This window comes from Pan paniscus, chromosome 17, assembly GCF_029289425.2.
Source record: "Pan paniscus chromosome 17, NHGRI_mPanPan1-v2.0_pri, whole genome shotgun sequence".
Taxonomy (NCBI): Eukaryota; Metazoa; Chordata; class Mammalia; order Primates; family Hominidae; genus Pan; species Pan paniscus.
The window spans coordinates 84192984-84205786 of record NC_073266.2 but is presented as its reverse complement, the minus strand read 5'-3'; positions in this window follow the sequence as shown (position 1 = coordinate 84205786).

Here is a 12803-nt window from a genome sequence, read left to right as displayed (position 1 = left end):
TATTTAATCCTCTTCCAATATTTCACATCTCTTTATCCATCAAACCAGCCAGTCTGTAAATTGTTCAAGATACAATTTCAGGACCTCAGATAAATGAGGAATTAAGCCATCTATTAATTCATTTATTCAAAAATCATTTCCTGTGTTAGATGTTGGAAAAGCTAGGAGATTTAAATATAAAAGAAAGAAAACACATATTACTGACCATATTGACATATGAATTGTTGCAAACATAAGGTGAATTGCAGACATTAAAATCAATTTAAGCTGCTTGAGTAATCTAGCATTCTGTGAGATACCAAGGCTTACAAACTACTCTTTTTTCTCTCTCAACCAGCCACATGCACACTGACAATTAATATTTGCCACGATTCTTTACTTTTAAAACTTTTTATTTGCACAAAAATATTTAAAGAGCTTGACCAAGAGTTCACCTTTTCTTTCATAGGCAATTTGAAAAAGTATATAGAAGTTTTCTTATAATTGGTATAATTTGAATTAATTTAATTTTCTTGCAAATCCAACTGCTTTGATGTATTTGGTTAGAATTATAATGATCCAGCCAGAACTGCGGAAAGCTAAAAAGAGTTAGATGCTAATGATTGACCAGTGCATCCTGCCACACTGATAAGAGAGGGATATTTGGGGGGAAAAACAATTCTTCAAGGATTAGACAAACTCTTCTGTTTGAAAAAAAAAAGAAGAGTCATTTTAGTATATAATGGCTATAAGACTTTCCACAAATGTAAATAGGACTTCTCAATGTATGTCATTTCCAATTGGACAAAAATTTTCTCGACATCAATTATTTTTTTCTTTTCTTTTCTTTTCTTTTTTTTTTTTTTAGACAGAGTTTCACTCCTGTCACCCAGGCTGGAGTGCAATGGCGCAGTCTCGGCTCACTGCAACTTCCGCCTCCTGAGTTCAAGCAATTCTGCCTCAGTCTCCCAAGTAGCTGGGATTACAGGCACCCACCACTACAGCCAGCTGATTTTCATATTTTCTAAAATTCAATTATCTTATCCACTAAATAAATACACAGTTGTCCCCCTTATTCGTAGGTTCACTTTCTGCAGCTTCCATTACCACAGTCAACCTCAGTTTGAGAATATTAAATAAAAACTTCCAGAAATGAACAATTCATAAGTTCCACTTGCAAGTTTCATGCTTTCAACTTGAAATCTTGCAATTCCACTCCATCCCATCCAGGACGTGAACCAGCTCTTTGTCCAGGATACTCACACTGTCTATGCTACTCACCCCTTTGTCGCTTATTAGCAATCTTGGTTATCAGATCAATAAAACAGTATAGTGTGCTCTTGGTATCCACAGGGGATTGGTTCCAAAGACCTGCTGTAGGTAACAAAATTCGAATACACTCAAGTCACTGGTGTAAAATGGTATAGTATTTGTACATAACCTATACACCTTCTCTTGTATACTTCAGTTCATCTCAACATTACATATAATACCTTCCTGTTTAGCTGCTTAAAACTTCTAGTTAGTGCCGGTAGGCAATTCAGCCAATGATTTACATATACTTTTATTCTTTCTTTTTTATGTATTGTAATGCAGTAAAATACCATTAATGTGGATTATATTATATTGTGACTCAAACTAACTTAAAGTTTGTTTTATAGACTTCCTGCTTTTAAAACATAGATAATTATGTGCCAGACATATTGATTTGAAAATATAATAAAAATGCAATACTTTTTCTTTCACACCTTTTTTAAAACTATTTACTAAATTACCCAATTTAATTTTTTAAACAAGAATTTCGGTTAAAAACAGAAAGCAATACTGAGTTACACTCGAAATACCACACAATTCACTTAAAGTGTACAATGCAAAGTTTTTTAGTAAATTCACAAGGAAGTGCAAACATCACCAAAATTTAATTTTAGAACAATTTTGTTCCACAACAAGAAAGCTATTCCAGTTGACAGTACACCCTACTCCTCTAGAAACTCATTTGCAGTCTAGGAAACCACTAATCTCTGTAAATCTGCCTGTTCCAAGCATTTTACATAAATGGAACCAGATAAGTCTTTTGTAACTTGCTTCTCTCACTTAGCATAATGTTTCTAATACACAAATATTACTATTATTTTGTTAAATTTAAAACTTCTGCATTTTTAAGCTATTGTAAGTGGAAATGTTTTCTTTAATTATTTTTGATAGCCCTCTGTTCAACACGTTGAGAAACTGATGAACTGGTTTCTTTCCCTCCCTCCCTCCCTCCTTCCCTCCCTTTCTCCTCCTCCTTCTGCTTCTCCTCCTCCTCCTCCTCCCAGTCCTCCTCCTCCCCTCCCTCCCTCCCTTCTTCCCTCCCTCCCTTCTTCCCTCCCTTTCTCTCCTCCCCGTCCTCCTCCTCCCCATCCTCCTCCTCCCCGTCCTCCTCCTCCCCTCCCTCCCTCCCTTTTTCCCTCCCTTTCTCCTCCTCCTTCGCCTTCTCCTCCTCCCCTCCCTCTTTCTTTCTTTCTTTCTTTCTTTCTTTCTTTCTTTCTTTCTTTCTTTCTTTCTTCCTTCCTTCCTTCCTTCCTTCCTTCCTTCCTTCCTTCCTTTCCTTTCCTTTCCTTTCCTTCCTTCCTTCCTTCTTTCTTTCTTTTTTTCTTTCTTTCTTTTCTCCCTTCCCTTCCCTTCCCTTCCCTTCCCTTCCCTTCCCTTCCCTTCCCTTCCCTTCCCCTCCCCTCCCTTCCCTTCCCTTCCCTTCCCTTCCCTTCCCTTCCCTTCCCTTCCCTTTCTTGATAGGGTCTTGCTGTGTCGCCAAGGCTGGACTGCAGTGGTAGAAACAACTCACTGCAGCCTGGACTTCCTGGGCTGAAGCCACCCTCCTTCCTCAGCCTCCTGTGCAGCTCGGATCATCACGCCTGACAAACTTTTTTGATTTTTTTTGTAAAGGCAGTGTCAAACTTTGTTGTCCAGTTTTCCAGTTTTTTCTTTTCTTTTCTTTCTTTCTTTTTTTTTTTTTTTGAGTCTCATCTGTCGCCCAGGCTGGAGTGCAGTGGCACGATCTCAGCTCACTGCAACCTCCCTATCCCAGGTTCAAGCGATTCTCATGCCTCAGACTCCCGAGTACCTTGGATTACAGGCATGCACCACCATGCCCAGCTAATTTTTGTATTTTTAGTAGAGACTAGGTTTTGCCGTGTTGCCCAGGGTGGTCTCGAACTCCTGAGCTCAGGCATTCAGTCTGCCACGGCCTCCCAAAGTGCTAGGATTACAGGCATGACCCACTGCGACCGGCCAGTTGCCCAGTCTTGATGAAATATTTTCTAAAGCAGCCATACCACTTTAAATTTCTTGTCACCACTTGGTTTTGTGTGTCTTTTCTATTACAACCATCATTGTGGGCATGAAGTAGTTTCTCACTGTGGTTTTGATCTGCATGTCCTTAATAGCTATTAATTTTGAGCATCCTTAACTTACTTGCTGTCCTTTTGCAAATCTTCTTTGAAGCAATGTCTATTTAAATTCTGTACCAGTTTTTAACTAGGTATTTGCTTCTATTATTGAGGCATCAGAGTTTTTATGTCTTCAGGATATAAGTCCCTTTTTAGATGTATGACTGGCAAATATTTTCACTATCCTGTAGATTGTCTTTTCACTTTCTTGACAGTACCCTTTGAAACACAAACATTTTGCATTTTGATGCAAAGTCTAATTAATCAACTTTTTTCTTTTTGTTTGTGCTTTTAGTGTCATAACTAAAAAACAGTTACTTAATTCCAAATTACAAATATTTACTCTTGTGTTTTCATCTATAAGTTTTATAGTTTTAGCTTGTATCCATTTTAAAGGAATTTTTGAATATGGTGTTGGCAGGGTGGGGGATGCCACTTTGTTCTTTTGCATGTGGATTTCCAGTAGTCTCAGCACCTTTTGTCCAAAAGACTGTTCTCTTTGTTAAAGTATTTAGCAGACTTGCCTCCATATTATTTGCCATAAATATAAGAGGTTATTCCTGGATTCTTAAATTCATTCTATCTGTCTATCTATCTATCTATCTATCTGTCTATCTATCTATCTATCTATCTACCTAATGCCTATCTATCTATCTATCTATCATCTATCTTTATACCAGTATCACACAGTCTTTATCACTGTAGGTTCATAGTAAATTTAAAAATAGAGAAATGTGAATCCTACAATTTTGTTCTTATTCAAGTTGTTTTGGCTATTCCGTGTCTCCTGCATTTCCCAGTGGAGTTTTGGAAAGGTTTGTAATTCTGCAGACTAGCCAGTTTGAATTTTGGTAGGAATTATGTTAAATCTGTACATCAATATGGGGAATATTGTCATCTTAAAAATATTAAATCTTTCACTCGTGAATATGGGTGTCTTTCCAAGTCTTTAAATTTTCTTTAGTATCTTTTAACAACGATATACAGTTTCTAATACACAAATATTACTATTATTTTGTTAAATTTAAAACTTCTGCATTTTTAAGCTATTGTAAGTGGAAATGTTTTCTTTAATTATTTTTGAGGCCATTTATTACGGATATATAAGATGCCTTATGTGTGGTTTGAGGAACACTTTCTCATCTGTCATTCTTCCTTCTCTGATTGCTTTTGAGTGGGTGGAGTCTTGTACATACAAACAGTTCTCTGGGCCCTCAATGGTAACTGTGCTCCCATAAGTGAAATTCTTTGCTGACTCTTCCCCTAGTTCTGTCTTTTAACTAGAAGTAAAGAGATTTGTTTACAGGTTAATTTAGAGATGAATGACAAAATAAGTCTTGCATTCTTGCTATGAAATAATCACTATTTTTATTTTGCTCACTAAGACCTTATATTGTCGATCTCTGAATGTTTCTATTCCAAGTATTAATATATTGATTTGTAGAATAGCTACATTGTTATAACAAGTTGTGTGCTTGTGTCTATTTTAGATTTATAGAGATAAAGGCTAGGCATAGATATGCAGCTAACTAGAGTAAATCATTTCATTTGATATGTTAACACATATATGGGACATGTAGTTATTTTTATTTTCTGTTTTCAGTAGGAGACATTTTATTAGTCTGTTCTCATGCTGCTAATAAAGATGTACCCAAAACTGGCTAATTTATAAAGGAAAGAGGTTTAATGGACTCACAGTTCCACATGGCTGGAGAGGCTTCACAAACACAGCAGAATCAGATGAAAAAAGAACAAAGGGATGTCTTACATGGAGGCAGGCAAAAGAGAGCATGTGCAGGGTAACCCCTCCTTATAAAACCATCAGATCTCACAAGACTTACTAACTATCACAAGAACAGCACAAGAAAGACTTGTCCCCACAATTCCATTACCTCCAACCAGGTCCCTCCCAGGAATTATGGGAGCTACAATTCAAGATGATAGTTGAGTGGGGACACAGCCAAACCATATCAGACAATAAACGTGGAATGGATAATGATGTCAGTTTCAAACCTGTTCAACAATTTTATTTATTTCAGTGTCTTAGCCTATGCCTATTTTTGGACTACTTTTAACTATTACAAGTCATATGAGGGTGACAGTAATATATAATGCCTGATACAACAGAGACAGTAGAAGAAATAAAAGATTAAGAGTCAAAACAGTTGTTCTAAAAATACCTGCCATGCTGTGTATTATACTGTTTTCACATTCAGTCTTACCTGATGAAGATAAATAGGAACAATCTGATTTAGGCATAATTGAAAAAATACAGTTTAATAAATCAAATGAGACCAATTCTCAAGCTATGTGGATGATTACACAACAATACACTCTAATTTTTTTTGCTTTTCGTGAATAACTTTTCTTTAACATAGTTATTTTTCTATAACCTAGTTATTTTTTCTCTGTATTTACACTGACAGATATTTATCAACATTACAAAGTGCTAATTGTAATGAAACAATAATTAAAACCATCTGTCACTAGCAGAGGCAAAGACAGATGGTTGGTAGGGACAAAGTAGCTCTGAAAAACATTCTTATATAGAAAAATTCACTATGATAAAAAGTGATAAAATAAAATTGCTATAAAAAGTTATATTCAATAGAAAGGGTTAAGATGTTTGGTTAAAAATGAAAGAATTAATAGATTTAGTACATACTCTTCAGAACATTGACAAATAGCTGAAGAATTAATTGATTAGACTTAAAAAATAGGAATTATATCACCATAAGATGATAAAATTGCCAAACATAAAACTAAATACTAGTAGCCTGGACAAAGCATCATTTTCTAAAATTAATATAAATACAAGAAACACAAAGCAATAGATAAAAGTTATCTGCATCCATATAAATAATGCATTCTATTTTCCTCTAAATTTGCTACAGCAACAAAAATGACAAAACAGAGAAAATGTTTATAATAAATGTGTACATTTTTTCCAATTAGCTAACAACTTATAAGGAAAAGTAAAGATTGATAAAAACATTTAGCTTACAAATAAAATTTAGTAATGGAAAATAAGCATTTAAGATAATTTTGACTAAAAAAATCTCCAGAAATGGGAATGTATTATCAAGATGAAATTTTATTCACTTGTTCCATTTAGCTAAGAAATTAATGAAAAGAAGAATAATGCCCAATATTTATTAGGTTGTCTGTCATACAACATTATAAATTGATATGTTGTCTTAGACTATGCATCAAGATTTATAAAAAAAATACCATTTTTATAGGGTAATTGATAGCATGAAAATTGTTCAAAGAATGAAAGTATGTTGAATGTCCACATTCCAGTCTTAACTTTAATAATGGAAAAAGTAGGTAATCATAAATTTGCATGCAGCCATTCAAATGAAAATTATGACTTCCTATTAAACACATAGTGGCAATGACAAAGATAATAAAATAAATAGCTATACTGTGATTAAAAATAAACTAAGAAATAAATGAAAGTATGTGTCTTGAAAGATTTTAAATACATTTTTGACATAGCGAGTCTTACACTTCTTAGCACAATTTTAGCATAATGAATCCAGTAATATATTGCAAGAACAATGAATAGTGACCAAATGTGTTTTACCTCTGGAATGCAAGATTGATTCAACATTTGAAATTTAATCAATGTAATATATCATATTAATAGACAAAAAATACCACAATGACATGCCATTACACACCTATTGAATATCTAAAATTAAAAAGTTAAACCAAACCTAATGTTCAGGAAGAGATGAAGTAAATTAAGGCTCATACACTGCTGGTAGAAATGTAAAATGGCAAAATCTGTTTGGAAAATAGTTTTACACTTTATTAAAACATTAAACATATACCTACCATGTGATCTAGCTATTTCCCTCCTACATTTTTACTCAAGAGAAGTGAAAAGCACATATCTACACAAAAAGCAATAAGCAAATATCCACAGCAATTTTATTAGAGGTAGCCAAAACGGGAAAGAACATAAATATCTGTTAATAGGTAAATGGTTAAACGAAGCTAGACAATAACATATTAGCTACTGATACATACAACCACACGTATGCATCTCAAATTTTCTGAGTTAAAAAAAGACAGTAATTCTCTGCCCCTCCCCTACCAAAAGCACTTCTAGTATGACTTCATTTACATAAAATTGTAAGAAATGCAAATTAACCTGTAGGGAAAGATAGCTTATCTGTGTTTTTTGTGACTGGAAGTTTAGGAGCTACTGAACATGATTACATTTGGGGCACAAGATAATTTGGTCATGGAGATACATTTATTATCTTGAATGTAGTTTCACAGATTGTGTAGGTATGTGTAAATATATATATGTGTGTGTGTATATGTATATATACACGTATATATACACGTATATACGTGTATATATACGTGTGTATATGCATGTATATACGTGTATATATACGTGTGTATATGCATGTATATACGTGTATATATACGTGTGTATATGCATGTATATACGTGTATATATACGTGTGTATATGCATGTACATACGTGTATATACACATGTGTATATACACGTACATACGTGTATATACACGTGTATATACACGTATCTACTTGTATATGTACATGTGTATATACACACACACAAGCGTGCATATATATGTATATATAGTTGTACATGGTATTTCCAGTTTACTTCATGTCAGTTATACCATGGTTCAAAGCAAAATTCAAAGAACAGCCAGGGATATTATTGGCATTTCATTCATCAGTGTGTCCCTAGATTGTGAACTCCTTCTGTCTAGAGGCAGGCTGTGGAGTGAACAAAGTCTCATGCCTTTTCTAGTTCCCAAAAGGTAAGTATCACTCTCTTCTGATTCATGCTCTTAAAGTAAACTTGCTGAGTTCTATGGAGTGTGGCGCCCTAGCGGATCCCTTAAACTTGAATAGGACAGATAACACATATTAAGGTTAGTAAAAGACAGGAAATCTTGGGAAAGACAAATGTCCACTGGCAAATCGACACTAGTTCTCTAAATTGAGGGGAAAAAAATAATAATGAGCATTTGACTTGTTCCTCTCCCAACCCTATTTCCTCCTATGTGGAAATTACAATTTGGACAAGATTGTTTTTAATTAATGTGACAGAAATACTTAGAAAAACTCTCAGGACTTGAGCTCAGAGCTGGAGGTTTTTTCTTGTTAGTATTCCCCATTTACAGCCTGGGAGGCAGAGAGATGGTTGGGACTGGTAGTGCTGAAAAATATTATATAGAAATATGGACTATGATAAAGAGGAGTGAACTAAAATTTCTAAGAAAAAAATGCTTATTTAATATAAGGATAAGGATGATGACCAATCGTAACTGCTTCCTGCTGACAAAGGGTGCTCTTTTGGGAACGGCAGTCAGATATCCCTCAGAGGCCTATCTAAGGGTCCCTGATAAAACGTGGCCATTACTTGAGGCTCTGGTTGCATGACCATTTGGAATTTGATAGCCTGAAGGCAAGAAGAGCCAAACCGGATTATTAGAAGACATGTGTTAAAAAGAAACAAAAGGAGGGTGGGGTAAGGACAGCCCCAAAATCCCAGGGCTATGGGCATGCTTAGATAACTTGTGGCTATAGTTACGCTTGCTAAGATTTGGGCGCATGGGGCTTGGCTTTGATTAGCTCCCTTGGTTTTATTTTCCCAAAAAAGAAACCTCTGGGTTATGGGCACCCTATTTACTCCCATCACCTGGCAGGATTTGCAGGATAATTGCCCAGAACTAGAATACTAATCCAGATTTTTGCAGTACGCATCCCTTTTGTATCTTCTGAGCTGTAGCTGGAAATCACTGGTTGGTTTATAGGAATAAGCAGGGTTATGCCAAAATGTAGGCAAAAAACTTAAAAACAACTAATGGGGCTATAATTTAATGACAAATATGATAAGCTTTGAAACATAATTTATCTCTCTCCGGTCCTCATTTTTGTTAAAAGCAAATCATGATAGGACTGAGTTGTTTGCAAAATAAATGGTCTTCTATTAGGCCTGATTATTCACCTAAAGTACAGCAAGAATAATTATTTTTACAAAGGCTTTTAAAATTGGCTTTGATGGAACTCTGTTCCACAAGGAATCTCAGATAGGACTTTTTAAAGCCAAACACAGGCATGGGTTTGTACCCTCAAATATCTGTGAGTTGCGTGAATTGCTCTCTTCTTCAGGTCCCAAGAATATGGGGTTCCTGGACCTGTTAGAAAGTGACATTCTTTACTCATCACAGGTGAGGGAACTTGTAAAGGGATTGTGTGGACAAAGTATGAGGCCAGTTTTCCCAAGGGGTTTTTATCAGCTATGCAAGTCGAGACTGATTCCTGAAAGGGAAGCTACTCTTCTATTCGAAGCCTTGGATCTCTAATTGCTTCCTGTTGCAAAAGAAAATGTATTCTTATTGCACTGATGCAAATAGCCATATTTCCATAAGTCGAGAATACTAACAGATAGTTTCCAAATTCTACAGGAATCAGGCAGAGAGAAACAAACATGCTTCAGTTCACAGGAATATACCTTACTCAATTATTAAAGACTATAAGTGGCTAAAAATAAAAGCTTCCTTGCCTCTAAAAAACAAAACACGGATCAGCAATGTTTCAAGCAAAACATTTCAAAAAAAAAATTACTTGAGTTTTCTATTACTTCAGTCCATTCCATTAATTCTTGTTTTGCTGGATATTCATTAACATTTCATCTCTTTGTGAGTCCTGTATGTTTTTATTTTATTCCAACCTCACAATCCTCAAAATTATCAGAAATCCACATTGAGAACACCTGTCAAAGTTCTATAGCTGATTATAAACCATCTTTTGAAGAGGATCAAAACAAGACACCAATTGTCTCCAAATGACAAAATGTCCAGGGTAGTTACAGTTAAAAACACAATTGACAAATAATTTTGTTTATCTCCATGGTTTACAATAATTTAACATAACCTTAATTATGATTGACAGCATATACTCAGACATTAGAATTTCTAGAAATCCCATGCAATTTTGGAACATATATTAATATTATTCCTTAAAATATAACATGAAGAAGATTAAACATCATTTTGGCAATCCCACATATCTAAACATGTCTAATAATACAGTTTAACTCCTTCTGGATGCTCCAGGGGCCCCGTGTAGCATCCAAAAGATAGGGTTCAGGAAAGACAATTTTGAAACTGAAGTTTGATTTTGAGAAGCCTGTTAAATATGTTAGAGCTTTAAACACTTGACATTATGAGATACAATTACAGATTACCATAAGTTATTTTGTCAAAATGATGACTCAAACATTTTTAAAAAGGCAAAAATCTTTACTCATTAAGAGGGAGGAATTTGTCTCCTGTCTTCTCTTTATTTTCCTTGGCAGTCTATCTGCAGGGCAAATGGTAATCTTTCATTACCCTTCACTATTACATGAAAATCTTGTACAAGAGAGAGAAAGCCAAACGTTATCCTTATATTAGTTTACTATTAATATCAACCCCAATTTTCTAATGAAAACTTACAGACAATTCTATCCAATCTTAACCATTTTGACCATGAAGTAAGAGTCTTATAAACCTTTTATAACCCTTGACAAATTTTGCTAAAAAGCAGAATTGTGCCTTAAGGGAATAGTCCTGTGCTTTTATTCCAATGCTCAATTTATAGAAAAATCATATATAATACTCTTTTGAATTTAATGAATGTTCACACACAGAATTCTTTTGCATGATTGATTTTTAGAAACTTTCTACAACTTGTTTAAACCTTTAGCTTTATTTTATCTAATTTAAAACAATATTTTACCACTAGGCAAAAATTTACATTTCCATGCCTTCTTATATCTTTTTACTAAAAACACAGTTTACTGTCCTTACACACCTTGCATGTAAATCTGTTTTCAGTGGACTCAATTACATGTTATAATGGTAACTTTTAGCAATTTTTAACTTTAATGTAAAATCTGGTAAGTTGTTTCAATTATGCACTAGGCACTGATAAAGTTTAACACCTTCCACCATAGTGAAGGGTGTCATTAATTCCAATATGTCCCCAGGTCTTACCAAGTTGTAAAGCAAGCAAGTTGAACAGTTTTCAAAGGCCAAAGAAGCAATTTACAACCTTAAAACATTTAGCAAACCTAGTATCTGACTTGCATAATTTAGACCATCTATTTACATTTTAATGGCATCTGCATTTTACCAATAATCTTTAAGACTGCTTTTATTTTTCAAATATTATGGTCACATGAACTTAAAGCCATTAAAGCTTTTACTTTTCCTTCAAAAAAATTTCATCAATGTGCTTATTTTTCTTTAAGCCAATTAATTCAAGCTCTTTTTTATAGGTACACACAACACATATATGACTACATGGACAAACAGAAGAAGATCCAGTAGCTATAAGATTTTTCCTTTGCCAATCTCCTAATTGGATTATTGGCCTCCAGGTGGGACCCTTTAAGAGCAGGGCTAGGAAAGCATGCAGTTTCTAGGGCCTAATAAACAGGTATAGCTGTAAGACAAAAACAGCTTTTGCGAAGGACCTCTTTGCCTCTAATTCCTGGGGTTGCACAAGGAAAACAGAGATTTCACCTGTATGGAATCATGGAGCCTTTTCTGTTTTTCCCAAGGAGCCCCAGGCCATCAGAAATTATCTTTAAGCCTCACATGCATGCATTAATAGTGACAATACTAGGTGGAGAAAAGTAATTCAGTTGACTGAGAAAAAACCTTTTTCAGAAAAAATAAAAAGATCCAAGAAGAGAAAAACATAAAGACCTTTTAAATATAGATATAACTTGGATATCCACTTTTAATAAGCTGGGCACTTTTTAAGAAATTCCTTTTAAATCCCTTATTACCTGACTTTAGTCATTCCAAGCATTCAATATTGCTGGCTTTGAACTTTATCAAACGTGACCTAGCAGGTGAACCCAACAAGCCTCAATTAAGAGACACAAAGCACACCAGATTGGCTAAAGCTTAATACCAAACTCATAGATTATTTTTCATTAATCAAAATTTTAGGGCCAGGTGTGATGGTTCATGCCTGTAATGCCAGCACTTTGGGATGCCAAGGCGGGTGGATCACTTGAGGTCAGGATTTCAAGACCAGCCTGGCCAACAAGGTGAAACCCCATCTCTACTAAAAATACAAAAATTAGCAGGGGTGGTGGCATGCACCTGTAATTCCAGCTACTCAGGAGGCTGAGGCAGGAGAATTGCTTGAACCAAGGAAGTGGAGGTTTCACTATACTCCAACCTGGGTGACAGACTAAGACTTCATCTCAAAAAATATATATATTTTATATATATATATATATTTACAGAGAAAATAAACAATTATCTTTATCATTCCTTTTACTGCTTTGCATAAGGAGAGGGAGGTCCAAAGTCCAACTGGTAACAAAAACTTTTACC